Source organism: Helianthus annuus, chromosome 5 (genome assembly GCF_002127325.2).
Source record: "Helianthus annuus cultivar XRQ/B chromosome 5, HanXRQr2.0-SUNRISE, whole genome shotgun sequence".
NCBI lineage: Eukaryota > Viridiplantae > Streptophyta > Magnoliopsida > Asterales > Asteraceae > Helianthus > Helianthus annuus.
Window position 1 is genome coordinate 84,668,872 of NC_035437.2, and position 17,509 is coordinate 84,686,380.

The following is a 17,509-nucleotide window of genomic DNA, read 5'->3' on the forward strand; positions in this document are numbered from 1 at the left end:
TTGGTCGATCATTAGGATCCGACCAAACATGTTTTGTGACCATAGTAGAGTAGGGAATAACCTTCCGAGGTTATACCTTATGGTCACTTAGGTTTAATAAGTCGCATGATAGGTAGTTATATGCCTTTAGTAAATTACCAAAATACCCTTTTCATACATAATTGGTAATTAAGCATATGTAACCTAAACTTTTGACACATAACTAATTATGTAACATAATTAAACATGTATGGGCATATAATACTTGTCACAGGACTAGTTAGACGTCTCGAACGAACTTTTGCGTGCACGACGCGTTAAAGTAGCGTAAGCTACCTTAATGGGTCGCGATGGGTCGAAAGCACTTAGGTTAGGTTTCAATTTAGTATGTAGGCATTGTTAAATCATGTCATATGAGTTCCAATAACTCATTTGGTTTACAAGACCTCATCCTATCCGATCCTCCGACTTAGGTCCGGTTTATTTATATAGTTATTAGGTTACCGATTGATTCCGTGCTCCTTCTAGCTTTGCTTGGTTGTTGTTCAAAGACCACTAAGCATTCTCAGGCGAGTACATAGTTCCCCTATTTTACTGTTTTCGATTGTTTTGGGGTGATCCATATGTGTTAAATGATTTCAACGTTTAAACGATGTTTTTCAAAAACGATTAAGATGGTTTATATTAAAACTAATAACGATTTTGATAATATGAACAAGCTTGTTGGTTGTAATTACATAACGAATAATATCCATTAATTTTGGCCCAACCGACCAGTATTAGGTTATGGTACCATAGGATCTGACAAATCCCGCTATCAGACTGCACCCATGGTTATGTGTGGGTTAGGTGGGTAGCGACCAAATCTGTAATTGTTAACTTACCCTTTGGTGGTTAGTTAATGCGAGATGATTGTTAACTTACCCGTTGGTGGTTAGTTAATGCGAGATTGGCGATAGGCGAGTCACGAAGGTTTGGATATTATTAGCGAGGCGACCAAAAGTAGTTTTCACAAATTAAAACGAGGATGATTTAAACGATTTTAAACGAGTTAACGATTTTGAAACGATCTTAACGAGTTAAACGATTTGGGTAAACGATTGGTTTTTGGTTAGTGTTTAGATAACGAGACAGGTGTAATATGTTGAAAGCATGGTGGATACGCCGCTGGTACTTCCTATATATAAGTGTTTTCAACTTATTACATACCGCGGCGTTATTTAGTTCACTTGGGTAAACTATTTTGAGACAATGTCACACAAACGAGGTTTTTGAATTGATATAAACCATACGAGTTTTATTAACGAGTTTTTTACTAGATGTTTTTCTAAAACAAAATGTTTTTGGGTTAAGAATCATGGCTATGAGATTTTATAACAAACTATAACCAATTTGATTTGAGTTGGTTAATTATGTTGTAATACACTTTTCAAAACAAGGTAAGTATTTTGACTCTTTGAGTCTAACAAGGTACTACAACATATAAACTAGCCATGAATCCGACACTCTCATAAAACCTATATACTCGCCAGCATTTCTTTGCTGACTTTGTTTTCACATATGTTTCAGGTAATGTTGATTGATAGGATGCACTCACATAGTACTGGACAAGGCCTTAGTGACTTAATAACAATGATAGACTATGTTTAACTTGTTTGTTAGATTTCAAGACGATGTAAATGTTTAATGTTTAATAAAACGAAACTTCAAATTTCCGTGTGTTTTGAAACAATGATTCTGTTACAACACTCCTCGATGTTTCCGCCACGTTTTGTTGTTTTAACGTGGTCGGGGTGTGACACAACGGTTGCTTCATCAGAGTTGGAAATGAAGGATTACACAACAGATATTCATTTCCCCAACGGATAAATCGTCAGAAACGAAAATGATCTAACGGATTCATTCTCAACGGTTGCTTCATCAGAGTTGGAAATGAAGGATTACACAACGGATATTCATTTCCCCAACGGATAAATCGTCAGAAACGAAAATGAACTAACGGATTCATTCTCAACGGTTGCTTCATCAGAGTTGGAAATGAAGGATTTCACAACGGATATTCATTTCTCCAACGGATAAATCTTCAGAAACGAAAATGAACTAACGGAGTCATTTTCAACGGTTGCTTCATCAGAGTTGGAAATGAAGGATTACACATCGGATATTCATTTCCCCAACGGATAAATCGTCAGAAACGAAAATGAACTAACGGATTCTGTCACACCCCCAAAATCCACACGCGGAGTATCACCGCTTGGGAGCGTGACATGACCAGGATCAAGCCACCAATCATATAGAACATTGTACAAAGTAAAAGTAATTGCAATATAAACCAAACCAAATCCATATGAAAGGTGTTTCCAAAACATAAGTAAGTTATCATTATTTAGCGGAAGCGTATAATCAAAACCCAACATAATTAAGTACGAAATGTCATAAGTGTTTAATAAGATAATCACGATCCAAGCCCACAACGACCCGCTCCTCCATGTGCAAGCTCCATAAACCTAACGACCTGCAAGGCATGTAACAGAGGATCAACAACTGGTTGAGCGAGTTCACAGAAAGTAAATGCGTAGTAGTAAGTTCGTTTGTAACAGGTGGCGCTACTGGGCCGTTAATACGTTCTATTGGTGGGGGCTTCCCATGTTGTATAACCACTAGACTACTCGTAACCATAAGTATCCTTCACAACCGAGGATAGTAATAAGCATAAGTATCCTTCACATCCGAGGATAGTATAAGTATAAGTATCCTTCACAACCGAGGATAGTAATGAGTATAGGTATCCTTCACAACCGAGGATAGTAGTAAGTATAAGTCTACGTAGATTGTAAGTATGTGTCCTGCACAACCGAGGACAGCGAATATTATAAGTATGTGTCCTGCACAACCGAGGACAGTGGTATGGTAGTCTAGTAACAGTGTATCTAGTCAATCTCATTCCTTTAATCCCATTCCCAAGCCCTTGGGAATCCCATGCCTTAGTAAGGGTGTGAACTCACCTTGGTTTGCTCGGAAAGATTAGCTACGTGTTTACAGTTGATCAATCAAACCCTATCGTGGTTACCAGAGACAGTCAGTTTCATGAATTCACAAATCACTTATCTAGTTACATGTATTTCTCAAGCAATAACAACCAAACACATATTATCACATATGTCATAACTAGCATCCGGGTCCTAGTACATTTACGGCATAAGTTCATGCCTCCTAACCTATTGCATGTATTTAATCATGACTACTTTTTAACCCATTGCAAATATCCACATAGAAAAATCATTCATACCCAAGCCCCTGGTTCGGGTACCCGTTACCCAATACCACAGCCAACCGAGATATTCCTTATGCGGCCCATGTCACATAATTCGACAAGAAGATATACAATCTATTAGCATGCAAGCCCAATTTCACATAACAGTTTAATGCCGTCCAGCAACATACAAATCAGTAACTTTGATAAGTGTGGGCTGAGCTGGTGACCCGTGGTCATGCAGCCCAGCCACTTACGCAATGGGCTATACGACCCCTTTAAACCTCTCGGCCCAATACCCCAATTAATTCGTATAATGGACATAATTAACAACATAAACCCGTCCCTTATAATCAAAACAATCGGCACCATTTATCATCTAATGACCACGTCATATTTATCATCAATGATTCATAATTCCAGCTCTATCAATAACGGCCCAATAGAAACGGATTTAAGGTTATAGTTGTCGGCCATCCTTCATTTGAAACATCACCAACAAATTGTCAGATACAAATCATTAAGCAATCACGAACATCATCCAGTCATCATTCGACCTTAGCAAGAAGTTATGATCATCCAGTAGTCGACATATACTTAAACCTAGAACCCTAATCATCCTTCCATTATTGTCTGCCATTATATCAAGGTTTATTAAAAAAAACTATGTTTTGAATCAGATTATCACGTGACCCATTATAGATCACTCTACATTTAATGTTTGCATGTGAGCATGTGATTCTCGATCAAATGGAAGCAACAGTTGTGTGGTCAGAAGCTTTTGAATTGAGGTCCAATAGTATATAAATTTATTACATTGATGTCCACCATGATCAAACAAATATGATTACTATCACGTGAATGAGCATTAAATCGTGCGATCATCATATGCAGTTACTGCATTACATTCATTCATAACCTTGATCATCGTTGTAGTCTTTAACAAGTATCAATATCACATTAGTTTATCGAACCCTATTTCAGCAACAACATCCAATAATACCAATCATCAACACCAATACGATCAGTTATACACAGAATGATGTCTAGCAAAAACCCTATTCATACACAGATCAGTTGATCAATCGGTCTGTACACACAAAACATTACGTCACATCTAATACACACAGTAATCCGAAACCTACGACTATCATTATAATAAATCCAATCCTGTGGTTAAGTAAAGTGTACTAGAAAAACAACACCAATATGCACACGAAAATACATATAAGAAAAGTACTGAGATGCTCTTTACTAACCGGCGTTGCATAGAGCTAGGCGCAAAGGAATGATCTCCAAGAGAGAGACTTCGACAGGGGGGGGGGGGTCTGCCGTCGCACATCAGGGAGTATTTAGGGTTTGCAATATTTTGTGTAGCACCATTCCTAAGCTCGTATACATATGAAGGGAGAGGTTGGCCAAATTATGTTTATTAAAGAGAGTGGATTGGGCCGAAACCATACTTAAAATGGTGGCAGCCCAATGACCTTCTCGATCGGTTCCGTACCGGTTCCGTATAGACCCAAAAGCACTATACATAAAACTAACCCATTACACAAACACTCATATTTACGTTACGCAGATTTATTAAGGTCACAAATGTTCCACAAACTTACTAGAGCAAAGAACGTGTAAAGAAATTAGTGAGGAAACCTTAAAAGTTCGGGTTGTCACATTATCCCCAACTTGAAAGAAATTTCGTCCCGAAATTTAGCACGTGGTTACTGAGGAAGCTAGTTGTGTTGTGAAGTTTACTGGTTTTCCTGGGGTGTCACATCCTCCCCCCGTTGATCTGGAATTTCGTCCCGAAATTCCGCAGTAGTAGCTTCAGCCTCAGTAGTGGTTGCATTGGTTCCGAATAATTGGGGGTACTTTTCTTTCATTTCGTCTTCGCGTTCCCAGGTGTACTCTGGGCCACGTCGGGAGTTCCAACGAACTCGAACAAGAGGGATTCTCTTGTGTTTGAGGACCTTAACATCCCGGTCCGTGATTTCAACTGGTTCCTCGACGAACTGCAACCGCTCGTCGGTAGTGAGTTCCTTAAAAGGAATTATGAGGGTTTCATCTGATAGGCACTTCTTCAGATTCGACACGTGAAATACATTGTGAACTGCACCGAGTTCAGCTGGTAGGTTCAGTTTGTAGGCTACTGGGCCTATTCTTTCAGTGATTTCGAACGGTCCAACATACCGTGGGGTTGAGTTTTGCCTCGTTTACCAAAACGAACCACACCCTTCCAGGGTGAGACTTTAAGTAAAACCCGGTCCCCGACCTGAAATTCCAACGGTTTCTTACGCTTATCCGCGTATGATTTCTGACGGTCGCGTGCTGCCGCCATGCGTTGTCGTATTTGTGCAATCTTTTCTGTGGCGTTCACTACAATCTCTGGATCCGAAATCTGACTATCCCCCACCTCTGCCCAACAGAGAGGTGACCGGCATTTACGTCCGTACAATGCCTCGAATGGAGCGGCTTGTATGCTGGCGTGATAATTATTATTGTAAGAAAACTCCACCAAAGGGAGATGCTTTTCCCAGCCGTTGCCGAAATCGATAACACACGCCCGAAGCATGTCTTCTAGAGTTTGAATCATTTGCTCAGACTGCCCATCCGTCTGAGGATGATATGCTGTGCTCATGTCTAATCGTGAGCCGAAAGATTTGTGCATCGCTTGCCATAGCTCTGACGTGAATCGTGCATCCCGATCCGAAATGATGGAGGTGGGCACCCCGTGCCTCGAGACAACTTCTTTAAGACAGACGTCTGCGAGAGTGGAGAACTTATCCGTTTCCTTAATAGCTAGGAAGTGTGCAGACTTGGTGAGTCGATCCACGATCACCCATATGGCATCATTCCCACGCTGGGATCTAGGTAGGCCTGTAACGAAATCCATGGAAATTTCTTCCCATTTCCACTGAGGTATCCTGGGTTGCTGAAGTAGGTCTGGTCTGTCTTGACTCTCACACAAGTCAAACATTTGCCGACGTAAGTTGCAATGCGGGCCTTCATGCTAGGCCACCAATATGTAATTCTAATGTCGTGGTACATTTTATCCGACCCTGGATGTACCGAGTAGCGAGACTTGTGTGCTTCGTCCATCACAAGCTCTCGTAAACCGCCATAAAGTGGGACCCAAGTAAGCCCCGTTACATAGTAGGCGCCGTCTTCCTTTTGTTCCATTCGTTGCCTTGAACCGCGTAAGGCTTCAGCCATGACGTTTTCGGGTTTCAATGCTTCTATCTGAGCAGCTCGTGTCTGTGCAGGAAGACTGGATTGAATTGTAAGCTGTAGCGCTCGCACGCGCTTAGGTAGGGTGTCCTTTCGACTGAGGGCGTCGGCCATAACATTGGCCTTGCCTGGATGATACTTGATGGCGCATTCGTAGTCGTTAAGCAGTTCAACCCATCTTCGTTGACGCATGTTCAAATCCTTCTGCTTAAGGATATGCTCGAGACTCCTGTGATCGGTGTAAATCGTGCACCTGGTACCGTACAGGTAGTGTCGCCATATCTTAAGTGCGAAAACAACAGCTCCCAGCTCCAAATCGTGTGTCGTGTAGCTCCGTTCATGAATCTTGAGTTGCCGCGAAGCGTAAGCAATAACCTTATCCCGTTGCATCAATACACACCCAAGTCCCTGTATCGATGCGTCACAATGAACCACGAAATCTTCCGTGCCCTCTGGCAATGAGAGGATAGGCGCACTGCAAAGCCTATCCTTTAAGTACTGAAAAGCCGTTTCCTGGGAATCTCCCCAACGGTAGGTGACACCCTTTTGTGTCAGTAGTGTGAGCGGCTGGGCGATCTTGGAGAAGTCTTTGATGAATCGTCTGTAGTAACCCGCCAAACCCAAGAATTGGCGTATTTCTGTAGGTGTACGCGGTGCAGGCCAGTTTCTGATCGAATCTACCTTGGATGGATCGACATGAATCCCATCCCTGTTCACCACATGGCCTAAGAAGTGGACTTCACGAAGCCAGAAGTCACATTTTGAAAACTTGGCATACAGTTGCTCCTTTCGAAGAAGTTCTAGAATCAATCGTAGGTGTTGTTCATGCTCCTCTTGACTCTTGGAGTAAATCAAAATGTCGTCGATGAAGACAATGACGAACTTGTCAAGATAGGGTTTGCACACCCTGTTCGTAAGGCCCATAAATACGGCAGGTGCGCTCAATAATATCAAACCATCCATCATATCAAACATAAAGTATAGCAGTTAAAATAATTCATAAAACCTAATACAATTGATGTTCAAACCAAACTTTGTTTGAGTAGCGAAAACATAATAATGAAAACCCAAAATAAGCTATAAGTTCAAATATCGTTCATTGCGTCTCCTCGTCCTAACACGAAAGCTTGACCTCTTGCCTCGTTGTCATTGTTGTTGTTGTTGTTCTCGTTGCCCTGGTTATTGTTGTGGTTCTGATTCTGGTTCAACTGAGGACAATCGCGTTTGTAATGACCTTCTGCCCCACACTGGAAACATCCCCGGTTTCCACGCTGTGGCTGCTGCTGCTGGTTCTGTGGAGCTGGTGGTGGGAGTTGCTGGTTCTGATTTGCTGGCCTTGAGCTTCTACAATCCTTAGCCTCATGACCCGGCTTGAGGCATCTTTGACAACGTTCCCTGCGACACCTTCCACTGTGGTGTTTGTTGCACCTGTTACACCACGGGTGAGTTCCCCTATAACCACTCTGCCCCACACTGCCCGATGATTGCTGATTCGGACTCTGATAGTCGTGGGTGCGGCGCTGCTGAGTTTGGGACTGAACCGAAACTGATCCCTTGCTGGAATCCCCATCCCACTTTCTTTTGTTCTCGCTGGATGTGGCAGAAGTAGTAGCTGGAGTAGCTGAAGGAGTGACTATAGTAGTAGCGTTGACACGCTTAGGCAGTTTATTCTGGTCCACTGCCTGGTCGGTGATGCGATGAGCGAGGCGTTGAATAGCCTGGATGTTGTCGAGATTAGCCGATGTAACGTGGCTCTGGATCTCCGGCGCCAATCCCTTGAGATACATCTCAATGCGCTTGTACGGAGGGTCTACCATAGTTGGACACAGCACGGCCAGCTCGTTCGACCGTTTAGTATACGCTTCGATCTCAGATCCAACCATTTTCAAATTGTACAGCTCGTCTTCCAACTTGTGAATATCTTCACGCGTGCAATACTCCCTCTTGATAAGTTCCTTAAAATCGTTCCAGGGTGTGGCGTTAGCAGCTGCCAACCCCAGAATTTGCACCTGCGCGTTCCACCAGGTTAGCGCGATTCCCTCCAAGGTGCCAGTTGCATACTTGACCTTGCGAGCCTCAGGGCACTCGCACATTTCGAATACTGACTCTAGCTTTTCAAACCAATGGAGGAGTCCCACTGCCCCCTCGGTGCCACCGAAAGAATTTGGACGACAGTCCATGAAGTTCTTGAATGTGCAGACAGGTTGCTGCGCGTGTTGACCTATTGTGCATGAATAGGACGAAGTTAAATACGAAAGTTAGTGTAGGATCTAAAGATCCTAGCGTGTGCCTATATTGCAGGATATACTACCTGCTTGAGCGGCTGCAACTGCCGCAGCAACTTGAGCTTGAACGAGAGCCTCTAGCTGGGCTTGAGTTATGTTAAGTCGTCCAGACATGATCTTCATTGTAAAAGTAGCATAAGTAAGAATGGTTCGCGAATAGTGCGATGACAGAAGAGTGTAAGCACATAGGTATTCTCATGTAACGACATATAGTAATCAATGTAATCTAGCATACTACGAGCAAAGTTCTAAGCAGTTCTAGCAAGCAGGTAATAAACATAAACCTTATTACCTAGGATGTCGAGTCTTGCACGTGGAGCGAAGCGTCGTTGTGGATCGTTGAGAGCACTGTTCTGGTTATAGTCTGGTTTTAATAAAAACGTTTTTCCCATATTAAAACCAAGTTCTCTATAACCAATGGCTCTGATACCAATCTTAAAAATTTGGACCATTTCTCGATTTGTGCGTGTCATCCTTGCGCAGGGGCCATGCTAATCTTCTCTGTATCGTTCCAATTTTATCGGATGTCCCCAAGGGGAGTATCACCGCTTGGGAGCATGACATGACCAGGATCAAGCCACCAATCATATAGAACATTGTACAAAGTAAAAGTAATTGCAATATAAACCAAACCAAATCCATATGAAAGGTGTTTCCAAAACATAAGTAAGTTATCATTATTTAGCGGAAGCGTATAATCAAAACCCAACATAATTAAGTACGAAATGTCATAAGTGTTTAATAAGATAATCACGATCCAAGCCCACAACGACCCGCTCCTCCATGTGCAAGCTCCATAAACCTAACGACCTGCAAGGCATGTAACAGAGGATCAACAACTGGTTGAGCGAGTTCACAGAAAGTAAATGCGTAGTAGTAAGTTCGTTTGTAACAGGTGGCGCAACTGGGCCGTTAATACGTTCTATTGGTGGGGGCTTCCCATGTTGTATAACCACTAGACTACTCGTAACCATAAGTATCCTTCACAACCGAGGATAGTAATAAGCATAAGTATCCTTCACATCCGAGGATAGTATAAGTATAAGTATCCTTCACAACCGAGGATAGTAATGAGTATAGGTATCCTTCACAACCGAGGATAGTAGTAAGTATAAGTCTACGTAGATTGTAAGTATGTGTCCTGCACAACCGAGGACAGCGAATAGTATAAGTATGTGTCCTGCACAACCGAGGACAGTGGTATGGTAGTCTAGTAACAGTGTATCTAGTCAATCTCATTCCTTTAATCCCATTCCCAAGCCCTTGGGAATCCCATGCCTTAGTAAGGGTGTGAACTCACCTTGGTTTGCTCGGAAAGATTAGCTACGTGTTTACAGTTGATCAATCAAACCCTATCGTGGTTACCAGAGACAGTCAGTTTCATGAATTCACAATTCACTTATCTAGTTACATGTATTTCTCAAGCAATAACAACCAAACACATATTATCACATATGTCATAACTAGCATCCGGGTCCTAGTACATTTACGGCATAAGTTCATGCCTCCTAACCTATTGCATGTATTTAATCATGACTACTTTTTAACCCATTGCAAATATCCACATAGAAAAATCATTCATACCCAAGCCCCTGGTTCGGGTACCCGTTACCCAATACCACAGCCAACCGAGATATTCCTTATGCGGCCCATGTCACATAATTCGACAAGAAGATATACAATCTATTAGCATGCAAGCCCAATTTCACATAACAGTTTAATGCCGTCCAGCAACATACAAATCAGTAACTTTGATAAGTGTGGGCTGAGCTGGTGACCCGTGGTCATGCAGCCCAGCCACTTACGCAATGGGCTATACGACCCCTTTAAACCTCTTGGCCCAATACCCCAATTAATTCGTATAATGGACATAATTAACAACATAAACCCGTCCCTTATAATCAAAACAATCGGCACCATTTATCATCTAATGACCACGTCATATTTATCATCAATGATTCATAATTCCAGCTCTATCAATAACGGCCCAATAGAAACGGATTTAAGGTTATAGTTGTCGGCCATCCTTCATTTGAAACATCACCAACAAATTGTCAGATACAAATCATTAAGCAATCACGAACATCATCCAGTCATCATTCGACCTTAGCAAGAAGTTATGATCATCCAGTAGTCGACATATACTTAAACCTAGAACCCTAATCATCCTTCCATTATTGTCTGCCATTATATCAAGGTTTATTAAAAAAAACTATGTTTTGAATCAGATTATCACATGACCCATTATAGATCACTCTACATTTAATGTTTGCATGTGAGCATGTGATTCTCGATCAAATGGAAGCAACAGTTGTGTGGTCAGAAGCTTTTGAATTGAGGTCCAATAGTATATAAATTTATTACATTGATGTCCACCATGATCAAACAAATATGATTACTATCACGTGAATGAGCATTAAATCGTGCGATCATCATATGCAGTTACTGCATTACATTCATTCATAACCTTGATCATCGTTGTAGTCTTTAACAAGTATCAATATCACATTAGTTTATCGAACCCTATTTCAGCAACAACATCCAATAATACCAATCATCAACACCAATACGATCAGTTATACACAGAATGATGTCTAGCAAAAACCCTATTCATACACAGATCAGTTGATCAATCGGTCTGTACACACAAAACATTACGTCACATCTAATACACACAGTAATCCGAAACCTACGACTATCATTATAATAAATCCAATCCTGTGGTTAAGCAAAGTGTACTAGAAAAACAACACCAATATGCACACGAAAATACATATAAGAAAAGTACTGAGATGCTCTTTACTAACCGGCGTTGCATAGAGCTAGGCGCAAAGGAATGATCTCCAAGAGAGAGACTTCGACAGGGGGGGGGGGGGGGTCTGCCGTCGCACATCAGGGAGTATTTAGGGTTTGCAATATTTTGTGTAGCACCATTCCTAAGCTCGTATACATATGAAGGGAGAGGTTGGCCAAATTATGTTTATTAAAGAGAGTGGATTGGGCCGAAACCATACTTAAAATGGTGGCAGCCCAATGACCTTCTCGATCGGTTCCGTACCGGTTCCGTATAGACCCAAAAGCACTATACATAAAACTAACCCATTACACAAACACTCATATTTACGTTACGCAGATTTATTAAGGTCACAAATGTTCCACAAACTTACTAGAGCAAAGAACGTGTAAAGAAATTAGTGAGGAAACCTTAAAAGTTCGGGTTGTCACAGATTCATTCTCAACGGTTGCTTCATCAGAGTTGGAAATGAAGGATTTCACAACGGATATTCATTTCCCCAACGGATAAATCGTCAGAAACGAAAATGAACTAACGGGGTCATTTTCAACGGTTGCTTCATCAGAGTTGGAAATGAATAGGGTTAACTCTAGACACATGACAGAACTTGCTGTGGTTTCTGTGCACAAAATTCCATAATTATGTATGCATCCATAATTACGTAATCCTTGCACAGTCCGCACAGTTTGTTTTGTAATGTTTTGGGGAAGGATATCAAACTTGTGATGAGGGTGACTAGACTTCCATCGGTTCCTTTTAATTAGATCGACAGGGGATCTTCTTAGTCAGGCTACCAAGGAGTCCTTTCAGCTATATCATCACATGATATCCCTAGCCAGATTTTTGGATCAATTTGTTTATCTAGACCACTCAAGGGGTCTAATTATGAAGTAGTACTTTATAATCCAAGGGACTTAACTATAACATAGAAGTCCATTGAGGATTTTAAGTAATACCTTTGGGTATCCTACTATGAATCTCTTGTACAAGGATATGTAAGATTCTTACGAAGATTTGGATAACATAATTTGGATCACACAACAACACATAAGGGAACGCATAAGCACATAGTCACATAATTGTTTAATCTTGATTATAATTTGGTATTAACTTGTTATTGATTGAACACGGATATGGAAACCAGTCGACGGGTCTCAATGTTCACTGGAATCTATCTGAGAAGATAGGAAGATCTCCCAAAATTCAATTTTTGATTACAAGGAATCATCACATTCGAATTAAGGTATACAACAATTAAGGACTTACGGGAAATCCTTAGGTACCCTATTAAGGATTTATAGTGGTACCTTGGGTATTCGTCTCATGTTGTAACTTGCGCTTTGTACTTCGTTTCCTTAGAATAAACGGGTTCTTAGGAATTTCGTGGAAGACGCAAGAGGTCATAGAATGGGAGAATTTTGGGGGTAGTTTGTTCTTCAAGGAATACGGTTCTTTGATTGTCGGTATTGTAAGGGATATGTCGTTTATACATGCAACCACAGAAATATATTGCAATGCAAATAAAAGATCTATTTATAAACAATGATAACAACTGTTTCTTGGATCTTGACAACAAAAGAAAATAATACATAAGACGTGATAATTTCTAAACGATGTTGTCTTCTAGTCAGTCAGATGATCATCCTTGTGCTGGATTTACATTAGCAAGCTTTGGGCAATTTCTTCGGAAATGACCCATCTCGCCACAGTTGAAACAAGAACCTGGTAGGAAACGACCTTGAGCGGGATTGTTGCCAGCTTGGTTTGGTGCAGCTGCAGCTGGGCAGATTCTTGTTGTATGGCCTATGAGTCCACAAGTTTGGCATTTGCGGCATTGTACATTGGCGTGATGATGGAGGCTACATTGGTTGCACAAGGGTGCAGTTCCATTGTATGGTTTTCTAGCAGGGGGTTGAGCTGGTTGGTTGGCTTGACCATTGTGAGCGACCACGGCGAAGTTCTGAGAAGCCTTTCGCTTCTTTGACTTCTTAGGGGATTCAGTCTGTTCATCCATGGTCTTTGATTCCTTGATTGGGTTCGATTCCCCGACCGGTTTCTTGTCACCTTTTCGGAAAAGTTTACCTTTCCTGATCTTTGATTCAGTCAAGGTTGCAGATAGCTCAATGGCCTGTCTGACTGTAGTAGGGTTGCTACCAGTCACAATGTCTTGTATTGAGTCAGGGAGGCCATCAATGTGCTTTTCGATTGCCTTATCCAAAGGTGTAACCATATCCGGGCATAACAAACTTAACTCCTCATAACGGTCCGTGTAGGCTCGATGCTCACCGCTAACTTGCTTAAGATCGTCGAACTCCGTTTCCAAAGCCCTGATCTCGTGATGAGGACAGAATTCCTTCATCATCAGAGCTCGAAGCTCTTGCCATGTTTGAGCCAGTGCCACATCGGCACCCCTATCTCTCATCACACCATTCCACCATGTCAAAGCTCGTCTCTCAAAGACGCTAGATGCGAATTCTACCTTTCGCTCGTTTGGACATTGAACATATCTGAAGGTGTTCTCTAAACTCTCGAACCATTGTAGAAGTGCAGTCGCTCCTTGAGACCCAGAAAACTTTGATGGCTTAGCTGAGTTGAACGTCTTGAAGTTGAAGTGGGCATTATTGTTGTTGTTGGCTTGGTTCCATTGAGCAAAGAGGTTTGGGAATTGAGCAGCCATTTGCTGCGCAATGATCTTTGCCAGTTCTGCAGTCGCTATCTGGTTTTCGCATCGAGGAGGCATTCTAAATGAGAGACAAGAAAGAAAACAAATGAAATGGCATTGGGTAAGAATAGGATGTTACAATTACCGGCCATAATCATGGTTGAGGGTCATTTGTTTGAATCCACGAAGCAAACAAACAACACCAAGGTTGAGTCAAAGCAAATAGATCCTCATAGTGCATCGCGAAGACATGCTCGCCTATAAGTGGACACTCACCCCAAGAGTTCCCAGGTAAGAGTGACTGGTCCGATTATGTGGATTTGTACGAACACTCTAGCCTTGAACAGAAAACTCAGGGTACAGGCATTCACTCTTCCAGTTTGCACGTGTTCACACTATTTAGGACCAAAAACCTTGACAAGAGTTTTGAAAACTCAAAGGGGTTCAAAACCTTATAATAGAGGGTTCAAAACCTAGTAATCAATCATCCTAGAACAGATGATTAGTTTTCAAAGCGGTTTTGAAGTTTATGTTCTTGTTGTGGTCGTCGCCTAAGGATAGGTGACGATATTGTTTTATGACTAAACGCAAGTAAACTCGTGTTAGGGTCCTAGGAAGGTTATAGACTAGGTCAAAGAATTACTAATAACCTAATTCCCTATAACCATTGGCTCTGATACCAACTTTTCTGTCACACCCCGAACACGTGGAACATACAAAACGTGGCGGAAACATCGGGGAGTGTTGTAACAGAATCAATTGTTTCAAATCCATGGCAAATGAAGTTTCGTTTTATTAATCAAACATGAAAGTTTACATTGTTTAAACAAGAACCAAAGAGTACATAACATAAATTAACTAGTTCTTGTCTCGTTTTAAGTCACTAAGGCACAGGTCCGCCTAAGTATGTCTTGATAAGTCCTATGCATCATCTCCTGAAAACACATGTGAAAGTAGGTACGTCAGCATAAAAATGCCTGTGAGATACATTGGTTTTGTGAAAACGGAATTCATGACTTGTGTTTGAGAAAATGTTTAGTCATGAACCTTGTAATTTGCTTTATCTTGTAAATCATTTGAAAAACGATAAAATCAGATGATATGTATAAATAAGAGGACACTGTATGGTTAAACGGATAACCATGTAAAATGTGTTTGTATAAGATAAGTCGTTTGTAAAACAATGTCTCTTGAAAAGTGTGTTATTTGTATAAAATGTCATATGTCTCAAATTGAAATGATTCAAATAACGCTACGATATGTAATACCATACAAACACTTATATATAGGAAGTACCAGCGGCGTATCCACCATGCTTGTATCATATTACACACGCCTCGTTACTTAATCACTTACTCAAACCAAACCATCAAGATGAAATGTTTAACAATTGTGGAAATGTTTATGTTTAGTCAAATGTCTACTGTCAAAATGTAAATCGTGTCAACGGATACAACAGGTTCACACAGTTCAACGGTTACAGACGGTTCATGTAATCAAAGGGGTAAGACGGTTCACATAGTCACATGGTTACAACGGTTCAAAATGTAGCATAATGTATTCATATGCTGGATGAGCATATGCAACAAATAAATGCAATGTAAAACCATGTACTAAGTATGCACATAATGGGCATATATAGCATGAAATGTAATGTATAACAATGTACTAAGTACGCACACAATGGGCATAAATAGCATGTAATGTAAAGCAATGTACTAACTACGCACACAATGGGCATACATAGCATGTAATGTAAAGCAATGTTCTAAGTACGCACACAATGGGCATACATAGCATGAAATGTATTGTAAAGTGATGTGCTAAGTATGCACACAATGGACATACATAGCATAAACACAATGAAATCATGTACTATATATGTACTATCGAACATAGCAAGTATATGATGTGAAAACCGGAAAGCATGAAAGTAACAAGTAGGCACATGTGTTTCACCCCAAAATAGTTTGGAAAACTGTAAAAGAGGGGTTCAATGTACTCACCTGAGATTGCTTTGAAGTTCTTGTATAATAACCAAACAATGCTAGATCACGGAATATCAAACGGCACCTAATAGGTAGCAATGTTAATATACCAGACCTAAATCGGAAGGATCGGATAGTATGCGGGTTCGTAAACCAAACGAGTATGGAGACTCGTGTAATATGGTTTAACAAAGCCTACATACTAAAATGAAACCTAACCTAAGTGCTTGCGACCCATTACGACCCGTTTAGGTAGCTTATGCTACCTTACGCGTCGTTCGCGTAGAATGCGTCTGGAACGCCTAACATCGTGACCACAAGGTATAACCTCGGAAGGTTATAGCTATGGTCGCCTAATGTAGTTGGCCGGATCCTAATGATCGACCAAATGGGTTGGGTTCGAAAGTATAAGCGATGGTTTAGATCGCTTACCTTACGACCCTATATATGCACTAAACTAAAAGTGACGAGCTAAGCATGTTAGAACATGCTTAACTAAGTTTAGAAAACAAGTTTGGCATCAAAACAAATGGCTTTGATGCTCACGAGTAGTTTGGTTACAAAATACGCAAGAATGCGCATTTTGGCCGAAACTACGACTCGTCACTGAGCTTAGATAACGTGGTAATCAGTAGGTATAGTCACTACAGACTATAACCATCGTGATCACGCTCACGTTATGAAGTTCCAACGAACTTCGCATCGACCATAAACTGGTCAATGCAGAAAGTCAAATATAGTTCGACTTTCGGACTCGAAAAGCGATAAAACAACGAAAGAACACTTACAAAGGATCCCCGAATGCTAATATCGATCCAAGGAACTCAGGTATGAAGCAATGGCTCCAACTTAGAGTTTTAGATCAAATTCTTGTGGGTATTTATAGGAAAAGCATGACCGTTAGGATCGTTTAACGATTAACGTGCTTTGATCTTGTCCATACACTTGTTGTAACATTTATGGTACATCAGATTTGCCCCTAATTGGCCTGAAGAGACAAGTGCAAGCTTGCCCTTTCACTACATGAAGAGGCAACAACATTTAAAACTGAATCTGCTGTGCTGGGGGTGCCTTACGGACCATATGGGTTGTGGCTTGGTTTGGCAGATTTATAGTTTTGGTCCCTGCAGCCCCAAAACTTGGTATTTGATGCATTTTTGACACGTTTAAGCCCCGTTAACCCCATTTCAAAGCTCTAAAATGAAGTTAAAGTATAGGGAACTTAAAATGTGCTCAAAAATATATCGGATGTCGGTTCGTTTGGCCGTACGGTCGCGATGTTCGGTTAATTACGACGGAATGCGCATAAGCGCGAAAGAC

At 41.1% G+C, this 17,509-nt stretch overlaps 1 non-coding gene across 1 annotated transcript; it reads right to left on the reverse strand.

Moving 5' to 3' along the window:
- Positions 1 to 9,182: 9,182 nt before the first annotated feature.
- On the reverse strand, positions 9,183 to 9,285 carry LOC118492592. The gene has a single exon (XR_004894600.1). It is a non-coding gene; the product is annotated as a U6 spliceosomal RNA (small nuclear RNA).
- Between the last annotated feature and the right edge of the window lie 8,224 nt (positions 9,286 to 17,509).